This window comes from Falco cherrug, chromosome Z (assembly GCF_023634085.1).
Source record: "Falco cherrug isolate bFalChe1 chromosome Z, bFalChe1.pri, whole genome shotgun sequence".
Taxonomy (NCBI): domain Eukaryota; kingdom Metazoa; phylum Chordata; class Aves; order Falconiformes; family Falconidae; genus Falco; species Falco cherrug.
Window position 1 is genome coordinate 5,388,255 of NC_073720.1, and position 15,623 is coordinate 5,403,877.

At 48.4% G+C, this 15,623-nt stretch overlaps 1 protein-coding gene across 6 annotated transcripts in view; it reads right to left on the reverse strand.

Moving 5' to 3' along the window:
- SETBP1 (SET binding protein 1) overlaps positions 1-13,133 on the reverse strand; it is a 262,812-nt gene extending 249,679 nt beyond the window's left edge. For 5 of the 6 annotated variants that reach the window (XM_055698787.1, XM_055698786.1, XM_055698785.1 and 2 more), the window contains exon 1: positions 12,671-13,133. The gene's annotated coding sequence lies outside the window, so the exon portion shown is untranslated. Of the gene's footprint in view, positions 1-12,607 lie in introns of all 6 variants that reach the window. The other variant, XM_055698784.1, reaches the window with a different exon arrangement.
- Between the last annotated feature and the right edge of the window lie 2,490 nt (positions 13,134-15,623).

Here is a 15,623-nt window from a genome sequence, read left to right on the forward strand (position 1 = left end):
TTCCTTTGGGTCATACTACGGGTATCCCATTAAGGGTTCTGAGTAGGCTCCCTTCTCCTGCCTCAGGCAACTACTCATGCTTGCAAGTATTCAGATGCCAGGGCTATAAAGTGATTAAACTGAAAATTTGCTGAGGACAAAAACAGATGTGAGAGCCCACAACAGGGGGAGAGAAATCCACCTATTAGGGATTCTCCAGGAAATGGAAGTGAGCATAACACTTGGCATGGCTTTCGCCCTAAGTGCAGGGGCAACCACATTAGTAACAACCAGATGTTGATGAGACAAGTGCAAGCAAGCCATGTTTTCGGCTGCCTAGCATTTGTGCTGCTCCTGATTTGCTCAAGCTCCAGGAGCACCAGCAGAGAGCTCAGAGCAGTATTAAAAGATGCTGCCCAAATCCCATAGTACACTACTCCCAACCACGGCTGTAACTACTGAGACTGCTTTTGTTTTACCCAGACTCCAAAATACCTTAAGATGAAAAAGCGAGAGAAAAAAAAACCCTATTAAATAGCTTCAGGTAAGGGGAAACTGAGGCACGAGTCTGGGATTGTGACAGTGAACTTCACAGTGGAGCTCGTATCTTCTTGAACCCTACCTCTGTCGTGTTGCCTTTGGATCTCACATTCTCTCATGTGACATACAGTTAAATCCCCAATCTCTTCAAAATATCAGAAATCCTGGAAGCCTCTTTACACTACATCTTTTTCAAACTGTTCACCACAAAGCACTGGAGACTATACAGCAACATTTAATGATGAGATATCACCTTTCACTCCAAAGACTCCCGGGTTGCTTCCTTGATTATACAAACCACTGCTGAAATGCAGCTGCCTCTGGGGCACAGGCCAATGGACAACCCGCATTACACCCCAGGGAAAGTTTTGGTCAGAAACTTGCTTTTATGAGAAGTGTCAGTGAAACTTCAGAATCCATCATAGGACACAAAAAACCAACAGCCTGGCATGCACCAGACTGCACTTGAACTCAGTTAACCCACATTAGGAATACTAAAAGAAAAAAAAAAAAAAAAAGAATAAAAAAAAGAAAAAAAGCCCCACCTATTTCTTTATTATTTGCAAAAGTACTAGGAATTTTAAGCATGGTTGTGGTTGTGGTCTGAGTACTGCCAGATCACCAGCAGCACAAGTTTGATGCAGATCAGGGACAGGCATCTGATCAGGCTTCAGCTGGATGGACCAGAGCACCCAAGATGAAGGTTAAGCCTTTCTTCATGCCACTTGAAGGCAGTTCCAGCAGATAGGTAAAGCTTATGAGCCATAAAGCCAGTGTGGTGCCGACAAGTGACATAGTATGATGCAATACAAAGTCTGTTGAGATAAAATTAAGTCACTTCAAATTTTTTTTGAACAAATTTGAACCAGGAGAATGAGTTTATACTGGATCAGTATTGTGCACCAATAGTGTATTTAATCTCCCTCTCAGAACCCTAGAGCTAGATTTACAACATCTTCAGAGCACAGCCTTAGTTACTTCCTATGGCCATGGTACTCCGAAAGAACAGCCCAGCCTTGGCAGGGAGCTGGAAAAATGACTGTGACAGCTATCTTCCATCCACACTATAGATCGCATAGGAAACATCCTCTCCCTTTCACCCGCCTTGTGTCAATCAGGACAGAAACAAGGCAGAAGGACTTCCCTTTCAAGCAAAACAAATGAACGTCAGCTCTTAATAAAGAATCAGAGATGTCCTGGTGGTGCCCAAAACCCAACCAGGCACAACCCTGAGCATCCTTCCCTAGGTGATCCTGCACGGAGCCACGTGGTGGACTGGGTGATCTCCAGAGGCCCTTCCAACCCCAGCCATTCTGTACTTCTGGGATGTATTATTTGGCCTGCATCTCCAGTGCTGGGCAAATCAGTCTCTTTACTGCATGACAATTGTAAACACACTGCTAAAATTCCCAGCTATAAGGTATACCTGTATATAGACACACATAAAATAGATGTGAGTATACAACAGATACAGTATGAGATCCTCAGCTGCTAAGAATAATTGTGAGTGGATTGACCATATGTGAATGCCTGTAGTCCACAGATTACCTACAAAAATAACTAAGGCATGTGATTCATTAATAGGGTGAGTTAGAAGAGGAAAGGTGATTCCTCTCCCCATTGTCCCCCTGCCCCCAACACTGCTTTTGTTCAAGTCCTTCCTCCTCTGTCTCTGATTTTGCACAGGTTATGTGAGGAATTTCTCTGAGGAAAGGATGCAAGCTCTCCCAGGTGTGGTCTATCCAGACAAAAACAAGGAACAAGGATTAATGGCAGTTACCAGAACAACAGCAGAAATGTAATCTTCACTTGTTTCCATCAGATTGCCCTGAATCCAAGTGCTACCAGCCCTCTGCACCTCCAGCACCGTGACTGAATAACGCTGACTGATGGCTCTGTCTCGGTGTGCTCAAGCCCGGCAAAGGAAGCCAGGAAAAGCCACACTGGAGGGGAAAAAACAAAATAAACCAAAGATCTCTCACAGCCAGGTGAGGCTCAAGCCTCCCCCATCCCCACCCCACACCCTCCCCATGTTAAAGAGACAGAAATAAATGAGAGCCCAAGTATATCCGTAATTATAGAGGCATGTAAGTGTGCACATTACACATGTGTATATCTGTCTTCTCAACATAGAGACATTAAAAGTAGATTATGGAATAATATTTGACTCCATAATTAGGTTTGAGACTCCATAATTAAATCAGATAGTCACCTTTCTGTGCAAGTAACTAACTATCATACAACGCTGAAGGGAGAGCCAACTAAATGATTAAACAACTGACACGGCCATAAATCACAAGGCCCATAAAAGCAATACTGCCCAAGGTACAGCTGTGGCAACAGCCAGCGTAGCAAAGCACGCATCTGCAGTAGGAGGAGAGATGCCCATCAGGCTGCCCAAGGACTTTTACAAGCTCCTGCCTGAGAACAGTGTCAAGGTTTTATAAATCTGCTCGCTCACAACCTAAAGCTGTATCTGGGTGTTGGGGAAGCAGGTATGGTCATCAGACCTATAAACACCTCCTCATGCTGATTTCTGGTCTCTAAAGGACCAGCTTCCCCTCGCTTATGCCCTCCGAGGCCAACACTGCTGCAGGACTGCTCTAAAGCTGGTCTCGGTTCACTGGATTTACACCTCGGAATCAAGGAATAGCGTTTGATCCTAATGACATCAGGAGTTGGCATGTCATTTTTACCCATCACCCTTGTGAAGATTAGTCCTCCAGGGTGCTAGAAAGCAGGATGAGATGCCAGCTGTTCTCATTACAACACAAAAAGCCAAGCCAGGAGATTTGCCTTTGTAAGGTCAACACCAGCTTGCTGGAGCTCCCAGGCAAAGCATCATCGCTCTCAGCAGGATGTATAATCAAAGGTGATTCCTGAGATGATCCAAGAGAATACTCCGAGCATGCTGCTGGACGCAGCAGTGTGTGCCACTACAAGGACAAAACTTATTCCATTAAAAACAGCCATAAATCTCTTTGGGGTAAAGTGTCAACGTCCATGAGAAGGGGACCGCAAATGCTTGCTCCGTTCTAGCCAGCTCTTGCCAACCACACCATTCTGGAGGTAGTGGCAGCCACCTGAGGCTACAAATGGAAAGGTTTATGGGTATTTAAGGAAAGGTTGTTGGCACAGAGCTCAGCCACAGAAAGCAAACCCCTGCACAATTCCATCATCTGTGTCACCAAACTTTCCTAGATCGACTGCTTTTGGAGAGCTGCCATCAGACACAGTAGCCTCCTCCAAACACCATCATGGTGGGGCAATAATCTCTCCTCCCTCTGATCAAACATTTCCCTCTGATAAGCACCCTGAAATGTGTGGAAAATGATTTCTTTGCAGAAATCATTAGCGAGAGGTTTGTTTTTATTTACTGCTGCTGCCCCAGGACATCTCCTTCCTTTTATTTTCCCTCCTCCATTATTTCCTCCATTATTTCATTTTCGCTTGCACAAGTGCCAAATATACCAGATTTCCCTCCCTTCAGGAAAAACAAAGAAATAAATAAAATAAAACAACACATCTGATAGGGAACGAAGCAGGTCTTGGCTCTGCATCCTTTCCTCAGAGTCGTAAGTGATGGTACAAGGAGGACCAAAAAGGCTGCGGTCCAGGATCTATCCTGTGCCCAGTCTAGAGGCTGTACAAACAACACATCCCATGTTACTCAATTCTGCACGCTTCAGATGAGGCTAGGAATAAGAAAGGTTGGACTTTGTCCATGCAGGCTTGCCCTGTGTACTTCCATGCTGAGTAAGCAGTGGTGTCTTTTTTGGTGCTGTGTAATGTCCCAAGCATCCCCAGCATCAAGGACTGTGGGAAAACAGGGCATACAAAGGGCATGCAAGAAGAAGAGCAACAATCTGGCATATTTAGAGAAAGGCATTGAGACTGCTTTGCCTTGCAGAAGGTATCACTCTCTCAGCTTTGAGGGAAGAGAGGGTGTCTGGGTCAGGCAAGATAAGAAATGCCCTTAAAGCCTCATGGATTGCAGAAGAAAAGGCAGCAGGCAAAAGCAGCGCATGACACAAGTGGACATGGCTGGAGGCATGCGTGGCAAAGAGCAGCCCAGGGTGCTGAGACAGTGATGTCAAGAGGCATAAATGTTAGTCAGAAGTGCTGGTGGGAAGGCCAGAAGGCAGGAATAAAGGCAAGATAACTGGCAGATGCTCTGGACAAAGGAAAGGAGGAGCTTTGCCTCTAATGAGGATGAAGAGGAAGCAGTTACAGAAGTGCTGGGAGAAGTTGAGTCAGATGGGAGATAAGAGCCTGCTGAGTATCCACTTGCTGCTGAAGGAACTGCCTCTCTAGCTCAACTACTTCACTGAGCTCTTTGTGTGGCATTGCACACATCCAGCCCCCTCCCAGGGAGCACACAGGATCGGGAGCACCACATTCACAGCTCTCATCCCTATTCCAGCAGGACCAGAGGGTTTGGGTTGTTATTCCCTTGTAACACCACTGACTTCAGGAGGATGTTAAAGGTTGGGATGGGGTCAGAATTTGGGGGAAAACAAGGTCAAGTCAGTCATGGTGCCCCCTTTCCCCATATGATGAGACATATGGGTCTCTCTTTCCTAGTGTGAGTGCTTCACTTAGGTCCCAACCGAGCAAAGTCTGGTCTGTGGGTTCCGATGGGGTCAAAAGACCCCTGAACTGGGGCATCCATACCAGTGCTCCCCAGCTGGAGATGAATGCAAGTTTGAGTAGAGTCCTAGTTCCTACCTAGGGCCATGCTGCAGCTTATTGTTATTTTAATTGTTGCTCACACTATTTTTTTTCAGAGGTTTTCCTTAAGGGCCCTGGGAGGTCTGTTTACTGAGCTAATCCTGAAGAAAATGTTCTGGCCTGAAAGCCACCCTTAAAAAGCAGCATGTTTTAAGACCAGATGTGTCTTCAGCTCTGATAAAAGCAGGGCCTATATTTCTGTAACTACCTCCTATAACACAGAAATGGGATCTAATGTAACCAACACCTACAGCAAATGCCATTTATGACACTTATCCAGCAGGATTTGTAGGGACAGTGCCTCTCTCTTTAAGGTTGAAATATCTCCATCAACTTTAGGATGCCTACAGTGACACTTTGAATTTGTCATGGCATCAGAAACCATGACCTCCATATTTTTTTGTCCCACTCACACCCCAAAAGCAGACAGAGGCTTTCAACAAGCCCTATGTTTATACCCATTTATCAGCTCAAAGTCCAGCAGGTTAGACTGCTGCCCTGTTTAAAAGCATGTGGTTAGAATAATTCAAAAGGGAAAACTGTTTCCTCTTCTTCCTCCACTCTCATTTTTTTTCTGAATAAATTTGAAAAGAAAAAAGAAAAAGAAAAAGAAAAAAGGAACAACTGACAGCTGGAGAGAATTTATTCAACCTTTCAGGAAGAAAGTTGTCATCCAGCAAACAGAAAGCATGACATATTTCAGCCCATTAGGTGAGGGTTTATGGAAGTTACAAGGATGTAAATATATGGGTTAATATTTAAAACTGTTTTTCAACTGTAGGAACAATGGGCACGTATAATAACACTTTACCCAGATGCCTGCTATAATACTTTATATCTATACAATCCCGTTTGAACACTTACTAAACACCCCCAGTTAAGCTTCATGTCTCTGATCCCTTCTGAAAAAGAACCGAAGAGTTCAGCATAGAATTATTCCTCTGTGCAGAATTCTGTTGAATCCTGCTATAGAGCTCCATAGGAAGGTTTTAGAGAAAAAAAGATATTTAAAAAAAAAAAAAAAAGAAAAGAAAGAAAAAGAAAAAACTACAGGAAGGATTTCCTTGTCTAGCAAACTAATAGGATTTTGGAGGAGTTTTGTGGAAACCCTGTTGTATTCTCCAAAGCCAAAAATGTATCAAGACTCAAGGAGAGGTAGGCATGGATCACAGCATTGCTCCAGAATCTGCTGGGTCTGGAAACACGCAGGGAAGTTAGGCCAGTGTCCAAGTCTTAGAAATCACATCAGTAGGTTATTCAGGATATGTGGATTCATATGGAGGAAAGACATGCCTGTAACACCTTGCAGCTTGACCTCTGGTTTGGGTATCATAATTTTCTCCCTTCCATCTTAAAACCAACTTCTCCATCTGCTAAAATACCAGGACAGGAACAGAATGATTCATTGCATACATATATCTCTCTCAGTTTTAAAGGTTAAGGCTAACAAAAATTTCAAAGTAACATAAAACCTCAGGCTTCCGATCTTTCACCCATCTCTAATTTTGAGGTATTTAAGTGAGTCCTGGGTTACCCCACACTTGCCTACCACACATTCTTCTGAACAGCTTTCACAAGCACTATTACTGGAGATACCGTACTACAGTAGAGGAAACTTTGCTCTCATCTCTGCCTCATTCGTAGAGCTCTTAACTGCCCAGAACTGCAGAGCACCCCTTACGGAAGCAGGAATCCACTCCTTCAGAGGCAGTGAGGAGCTAGGTAAGCCACCCCGTGACAGCATTTAGCCACCACCCCAGCACCCCACTCTGCCAGGCACTTGCATCCCAATATACCACGCACTGCAGTGCCAAGCCTCGGGCCATGCTGTGCTCTGGTATTCACCAGGGCAGGTCAGAGCCTTGCCACCACCTTCTGACCTCACATTTGAATGGAAATTGGTGTCCTCCTGCATGGCTTTTCCACACGTTGAGCTTGCTTTCAAAAAAATGCATCACTCACCAGCCCTGCAAGGGGAAGGCAACTCAGGCTCATCCTTACCATTTGTACAACTGCTTTTTTCCCTGCAAGAGCCCTGTGCTGGATGGACACATGTATGAGTCCCGCCACTTTCCCTACTAATAAGTGAGAGTAAACCTGACCCTGGGATCTGTGAGCAGCACCAGTGACCCTATGCCTAGAGCACTTCTCTGGCCACCTTTCCTGCTTTGTCACCCACGCTTCAGCCCCATCACTTTCCCCTTTGTATCCAAAGTCAAAAGGGTCTTCATCACACACCGACAAGAGCATGAGGTGTTGGGAGGACAGCCAGCCCAGCAAATATCATAGAGACACAGAAGCCTGAAACCTTGCTAAGATCTCCAGCTAGACTTGGAAGTAGACTAGAGCCATAAAGATCATAATCAAGCCTGGATCAAACCCTCTCAGTCCTCAGAGTGTTTAAGGTCCAGAGTTTCGATGTGGCCTTTTGGAGACAGAGGTGACTAACCTGAGAACTTTTCAAGATTTTCAAGTTCATAAAAGACAACAAAATCCTAAATGAAATAATGTCAGAAGATCGCTTTTCATATCCGACTGCCCCACCGCTTGGATAAAAGCTTATCATTGTGTTTGGACAATCTGTGCTGCAAAGTAAATCCAACTCCAAAGGGGCAAAATAGCCCCTAACTCTGCTCCCTCTCAAAAGCTGACAAACAGATAGTACCACCCCCTGCTTCCTTCACACATTTCCTCAGCTCTGAAAGACAAGCTGCATTACTCTTAGACTGCTTTTATTCAACTCAGGAAATTATTTTGCCTTCCTTTTTGTTATGCTGCACCTATTTACCTGCCTCCCTTTGCTTTTTCTATGACCAGCTAAACGTGAATGCAGAACCTAGCTGCCTGTTGGGGAGCTGTGCTTGCTCGCAGCATCCAGCAGAATCTCTAAGCAGGTCTAAAGACTCAATGAACTTCTGAAGCCACATCAGGTGAACCTTTTATGTTGGGAAAAGGAGAAAGAAGCTGTCTCTAAGGCTTGGAGTGTACCTCAGAAGCAACTGTGCTATCACAGGCTTGCAACCTGATTTCATGTCCTTATCAGAAGGCAAAGTAGTCCTAACCAAAAGTTTGGAAATGGTTTTGAGATCTGACGGTCCCCCCAGGCTAAAACCTGGAGTTGAGGGCTTTTAAAGCCCATCTTTAATCAAGATGACAATTTCCTAAAAGCATGACTCATTTTATTTCCTTAACAGTAATAACAGGAAAGAAAACTTTTTTTTTTTTTTTTTTTTACAAGTTGGAAATAGAGAAAGTAATGAGAAAAGAACCTATAATAGCAGCAAAACTAGTCCCGATAGAAACCACAAGTCCGGCAGCAAAACACTGGGAACCTTCTCCACTAAAGTTCTCCCACAGACTCTGGCCTTTCCAGCTAGTCTTTGGACTAGCTCTGAACCTTGGATTGTGGCTGCCCTAAGAGCACCTGAACTTCCCAGCAGCGAAGCTCGATCTTGTTATGGATTTCATTTGACCATCTTACTAATTTTTTTATGCACAGATTTGCTGCTCTTGTCTCATTATCAAATGCGCACTTAATCGCAGCCCTTCCACACTCAAAACCCTGTGTGCCTACATGTTAAGGTAGGCAAAAATGACATGCTGGATTTTCTGAACATGGATTAAATCCTGTTCAGTTGGCCTTACTGCTGGACATGCATCATGGAGCACATTTTGGCAGTTATTAATGCCGCCTTTCAACATCATCGCAGACTCACAGATCACAGATACTCCAGAGATGGGTAGTTAACGGGGAGCAAGAAAAACTGCCTAGGCATATGGTTAAACAAATCAGTCATCAATTCACTGGGACAGCTTTCATTTCCATCACAGCAATCTGTTGGATCCCAGAACTGTTTTTATGTGGTTCATTAGACAATAGCCTTTCTTGCTACTCGTTGGGTCAAGAGTCAAAATTGCTGTGTAATTGCAAGTCTCGGAGCACAAGGCAAGAGTTTTTCAGTCCTGGAGGGTGTTGTCCAAAGGGGAAAGAAAACAGAAGGGAAAGATTATGTGTGAGCAATTGAGCCCTACTGAGAGGGCAAAAAAAGTCACTGAAACTGGGATTAGCCAAATCTTGTAACAGAAAACAAGAGTCCTGTTGGTGAGCTGGCACTCTGCACCTAAGAGATGTACATGCTTGTGAAAAGGAGCTCAAAGGGTGGGTCAAAACAGAGCAGAAGAGGAGGTTAGGCAGCATCCGAAGCCAAAAAAATGATGGTTGGACCCTTTCAAGCGTTTATCTCCTTGAGTTGATTAAGCACGTGGCAATAGAAGTTGTTAAAAAAAGAACAGTTCCCAACTTAATCAAAGTACATTATTGGAAATGATACTGAGCAACCTCAGTAGAGAAACACAGTAAATATCCCGTGAAGCTAAATGGCTCAGTTATGATTATTATTAATAATAAATCATGGCCACTGTTTCTTTTGTTTGCCAACAACTAGCATAGTTGATGGCTCTGCACAAACCTAACACACCATTTTATTACATTTCAGAGAGTGCATCCTCCTAAAATGATAATGTGTTAATAATCTATGCTGGGCTTTTTGGCAGGAACCAAAGAGCTCAAACAACTTGAAATAACATCAGCAAAAAATTATTTATTCCCCATCCCTAGCTGCAGAGAAAACAGAGGTTTTCTTGGCTCAGTTACTTTTCAATAGATTTCTGGTTTCAATTAAAAGTTTGAGTCTGAGAAGTTAAAAAAAAAAAAAAAAAAAAGCCAGTAAGAGATGGAGAGAAGTCTCCATTCACTGAGCGTTCCTGCTTCCCCTCCTCCCTGCTTTTACATAACCCTTCTGAGATAAAAGCAGAGACTAAAGTACAACTTCATTATTTGGGAGGGGGGGTGGGGGGTGTTTCTCGTTTCAGCTCAAAAACTAAATGGAGATGAAAAAAGTTTCTCTTTAGAGTGGAAGGAGCTGCCAACCGAGGGGAGTAATCCCAGCACAGGCTGAAGAAGCGTGGAAAGGTGTGCATGAAGCAGCCGCTTGCACATTTTTCCCTGATAGGCATTTTTTCTCCTGTCTATGATAAAAAAAGAATGTCCTAGACACTTGTTTCCTCAGGTCCGCGCTATCACTGGCTAACTATAGCCGGCTGATGATATCGCTCCTGTAGCCTGAGCCAAGGGAAGTCCTGGCTGCAGGGGCTGTGGGATCAATAATTGTTCCCATTTGGGTCCATCATATTCAGCAGGGGATTGGATTTGCCAGCAGTCCTTTCCCCCTGAAATCCTCCTGTCAGTATGCAGAGGCTCCCATTACTTTCCCTGACAGCAGAGGACTAGCAGGCTCAGCGCTTTGCTGGCCTCGCACATCCTTTGCTCTGTGACAGATGGACACAGAAGGCAGCACGGCGGGTCCCCCCCTCCCTGGTACGACCACCTCGGACCCACGCCTAATGAAACACCTCTGCTTGCAGGGGGAGCAGCACTGCCCGCTGCTCCCCTTTGCCCCCCGCCCGTACCCTCCCCGTTCGCTCGGAGCGGACCCCTCCCAGTGCCGGCTGGCCTTGCTCACGGCAGCCGCCGGCCCACAGCCCCAAGCCCGGGTCGCGGGGCGGGGGGGGAGGGGGGGGGGGGGCATGAGGGGGTGGTCCAGCCCAGCATCCTCCCCATGCACACACCCCACATCCTCCTCCCGCGCAGGGAAGCTCCTTGCATCTCCCCCTGCAAACCCTCCCGGGGATGGGGTGGGGGGCGCACGGGGGGGGGGAAGGGGTGTCGCCCCCCCGGTGTGTGTGTGTTCCCCTCGTAGGCGACCGCTCCCCGGTGGCGAAGTGGGCCTTTTAGCATCCGGCGTCAGGCCCGAGATTATCAGTGCTGTTTAATTTGAAGCGGAAACGAATCGGAAATCCTTCTCTCAACTGCCTTTTTAGACACATAAATATACACACACAGGCAGGGGCGGGCAGCGCAGGGGACCGCCGGTGCCCGGTGTGATGCACGCACTCACACAGACACTCACACTCACACTCACACACCGGCAAACAAGGGCGGGAGGGGGATCCGTGTTCCCCCCCCACCCTCGCCTAGCTAGAGGGACCCGATTTCCCAGTGGCCACCCGGCAAGGAAGGGGGGTGTATGAGTGTGAGTGTGAGTGTGAGTGTGAGTGTGAGCGCCCGTGCCCGGAGGTGGGCAGGGAGCCTCGCGCCAGGGTTGGAGTTGACAATAGCCGCCCGCGGCTGCAGGCTGCGTTTTGCGCCCTCACCTCCCCACCCCCCCCTCAAAAAAAAACAAACAAAAAAAACCCCCCAACAACAAAAAAAACCCACCCCCCAAAAAAACCCCAAACCAAAACCAAACGACACCCCCAACACCACTCCGCGATAATATCGGCGATACCCAAGCCGCCCAAAGCTGAACTTTCACCCGGGGAGGTGGGGGGGGGGGGGGGGGGGGAGAGGGGGCCACCGGGGTCCCGGGGGCGGCAATCACCGGCTTATTAATAACCATTATCAACGCGCCTCCACCGAGCAGGGGGGGCGGGGGGGAATGGGGGGGCCCACAAGGCTAATTACTCCCCCTCCTTCTCCCCCATATCCCCACCTCCCCACACACTTTTTTACTCCCTCAAATTGCCGCTTTGGGGGGCTGCGTGTCCTTTTCAATGTCAAAAGGAGCGCGGGGCCGCGGCGGCCTCCCCGGGGCAGCCGGACCCCCGCGAACCCCCCCGCCCCCTCGGGGCAGCCGGGCCCCCCGGTCCCCCAGCGCCGAGCAGCGCCGCGGACCCCGCGCACTCACACACACTCACACTCACACACACTCACACGCTCACACTCACACACGCAGATCCCCATAAGGTTACAACGTTGCTCTCTAGCTCCACTTAACCTGCAATTTACGAAGGAGGGGGGAGACACTCCCCCCCCCCCCCCCCCCGCACACACATCGCTGCCACCAGCCCCTGGCACCGTTGGAGAAACATACATAGGATATCAAAGGGGGGTGTGTGTGTGAGAGAGAGAAAATGGGGTAAATACATTATACAAACTCCTAAAAAAATTGCAACCCCTTCCCAGCAGCTCGGTCTTACCCGCCCCCCCCCCCGCCCCCCCCCCTCCCCAGCCACACACATACACCACCACCACCCCCCAGCCACAAAGCACGGGGAGGGAAGGGGTCGGAGGGGGAGAGAACTCGCATGCATTGCACAGCAGAGAAATGCCCCCCCCCGCCCCAAAGAAAAAAAAAAAAAAAAAGACCCTTTTCCGCGCCATTGCGAAGTCACAACACGAAAAAAAGGAGACGACATTAACTTTTGCATGCGGAGGGGAAAAAAGGGGGGGGGGGGGGGGGTGAGAAAAAAGAGAGAGGGGTAAGACCCTCCTGCAATCCGGATCATCAAGACAGACCTTTCCTCGATGGCTGAGGGGTTTTTTTGTTGCCTTTTTTTTTTTTTTTTTTCCTTTACTAACCCATATCCCCAAAACGGCAGCGGGGGCTTCTTAGCAGCTTCCTCTTCTTCTTTCTTCCTCCTCCTCCTCCTCCTCCTCCCTCGGATTTCCCCCTTCTCGTCTCTTCTCCTTTTAGATCCCGGTTTCAATCCCTCGCCACAGCCCCCAAAGGTGCTTTTGCTTGTGTTGCGGCAAACCCATGGCGGTGTTCATCTGTCAGATTAGGGGAGCGCACGGCCGCGCAGCACACGCAGAGCGGAGAGGGAGGGAGGGCGGGGGGAGGAGGGAAGGCACCCGGGGAGAGGGAGATGGACGGACAGACAGACAGCTCGATAGATAAATGATAGCTAGATAGATAAATAGAGCCAGATAGAGCGAGAAAGGGGGGAAAATGGCGTCTTGGAAGCCGGAATCCCGGAGTAAATCAAATTAACACGCTGCACCCAGAGCAGTCCCAGCTAATTTTAGCAGGATCCAAAATAAAATGAAAAGGAAAAGGGGGGTGGGAACGGTGGGGTGGGGGGAGGGGGGGGTAGAAAGGAGGAGAGGGGGAAGGGGGGGGGGGAAGAGGGGAAGAGAAAAAAAAAAAGGAAGAAAAAAAATCAATTCACTGGATAAAATCCTGGATTTGAAATCGATGGAGCTTGTTTCTGGCTCTCTCGCTTTTTCTTTTCTTTTCCTTTTTTTTTTTTTTGGTTTTGGAGGGGGGGCTTTTTTTTTTTTTTTTTTTGCTTTCTGTTTGTTGTTGTCGGTTGTTTGGGGGCCTTTTGAAGGGCGGGGGCGGGCGAGGTGAGGGAGGGGGAGCGTTTTCAGTTTTGCTTTTCCCGGCGACGAGTTGTTTAAAAAAAAAAAGAAGAGAAAAGAAAGAGCAAAAACCCCGCGAGGAAAAAAGGGCTGCTTTGGCGGCGAGGAAGCTGTTCCCTTTATCCCGGCTCGCTGCGCTCCGGAGCGGGCCGCGCTGGTGCCGGAGCTCCGGCGGGCTGCGGGGCTGCGGCCGCCCGCTCCCCCCGCCGCACCGCCCCGCGCCGGGCCGGGCCGCGCCGGGGGAGGCAGGGGGAGGCGGGGGAGAAACACCCCCTCCTCCTAACGGGCACGGGAGCGATGCTCGCACACTCACACACACAGGCAAACACGCGCAGGCACACCACCCCCCTCCCCGCGGGGAGCGCACCCTCGCAAAGGGTGCGTCTGGGGGCTGCTTTTTGCTCCCCGCTGGATTTTCCTTTCTCTGTCTTTTATTTTGTCTTTTGGTCTGGTTCCCCCCCTCCTCTCTCTCTCCCGCTCCCTCCCTGCAAGGGGCGGTGATTTGTTTAAGCAGATCCGAGGGCTGATGGCTCCGGTCTCTCTCTCTCTTTTCTCCCGCTCGCTCCCGGAGTCCTGCAGCACTGGCGGGGGGAATAAATGGTAATGATCGGGCACACAGACACACAGACACAGACACACACAGACACACAGACACACACAGACACGGACACACACTCGGTGTGGCTGCAGTGCTCAGCCCTGGTTAATGCACTCAACAGTGCCACTACCTGACACAACAGCAGCAGTGATGGGGGAAGGGGAGAAAAGGCAAAGAAGGTGAGAGCCAGGTTAGTGGTATTTATCTCACTCCTATCTCAATCTTTCCCCACCCAACACGCCCCCCCTCGCGCCCCCCCCCCCCCCCCCCCCTTACTCCCCCCCTCCATCCTTCTCACAGCACAGGCCCTGCAGGCTCATGACATATGCGGGAGGTTTTGGGGCTCCACTGACTGATGTTCAGACCTGAGGTGAGGCATCCTTCTCTGGGAGAGACAAGCAAAGACTCCCAACACCTCTTTTAACGATTAACACCACCCCCCCACCATCTTTCAGTATGAAGTAGTAATGGTGCCCGAAACACAGCACAAATTCAGCTCCAGGCCAGTGGCGCTGTGCAAAATCCAAGCCTTGGGGCTTTTGCTTTCCCATCCTTGCTCTGCCAGCGGTCTGGATGATGCTGCCGTTTGGGTTGCCAGTTTGGCAAACCTTTACTCACAGGACTAAATTGTTGGCTTGCCTGAGTAATCATGCAGGAGATGAGGAGGAACTCCAGAAAGGGAAGGTTTGTGGGATGGAGCTGTGGAAGTGTGCTGATGGGTGAAGGTAACATTGTGGGTGAGTGGGAAGCACCCCCGTGGATACCTCTGCATGTTTGAGCCCTTGCAGAGATGGTGCCACAGGGATCCCTGTCCCAGAGTGCTGCAGGAGGTTCAAAGTATACCAGGTTGCTCCCCTTTGCTCTGGGACTAATGGTAACCTCAGGCCATCATCTGAGTGACCTGAATTCGGGGTTCAACTGATGCAAGGACTACCTGGGTTGACCCCTACTAGCCATGGAGGCTTATTCATGTGCCACAATCCCTTAAATGCATAGCAGCAGATCCAGGACACAGGTCCTAGTCTAACACCGGTAGGGCAGGAGAGCTTTTGCCAGTGTAGCCCTCACAAACCCAGCTATGGGGGTGAGTATCTGCCCTCAGCCCCACCGTGTTTCCTTACACTTTCTGGGAAAAAGTTCCTTGACAAGAAACACTCCAAGCCATTATTTCCCTTTATATCTCTCCTTATGACTCACCTCTACTGTGACACCTACAAATCCCAAAGTGAGGAGCTTGGGTAGATTCAATGGGCTGTACCCGTCTTCCCACTTCCCTTTCCTCCGGCATCTCTCCACTGATAGGAGAAAACAAATAAATCAATAAAATATATAAAAATCCAATGACCAATCCCACCTCCATCCCAAACAAATAGGCAACTTGGAAACTCTTGCATCGGAAATGTCACACTGAAAACGTTGACATTTCTGATGGAAAACAAACAAGAATTGTCCTTTTGAGTCAGGGCTTTGCAATGGAAGGGAGGCCTGTTTGTTTAAATTAAATCACCCAACTGGAGCTAGATTTTGTCATTTTGTATCCAAATGAAACAAAGTCTCAACATTTCTTTGCTG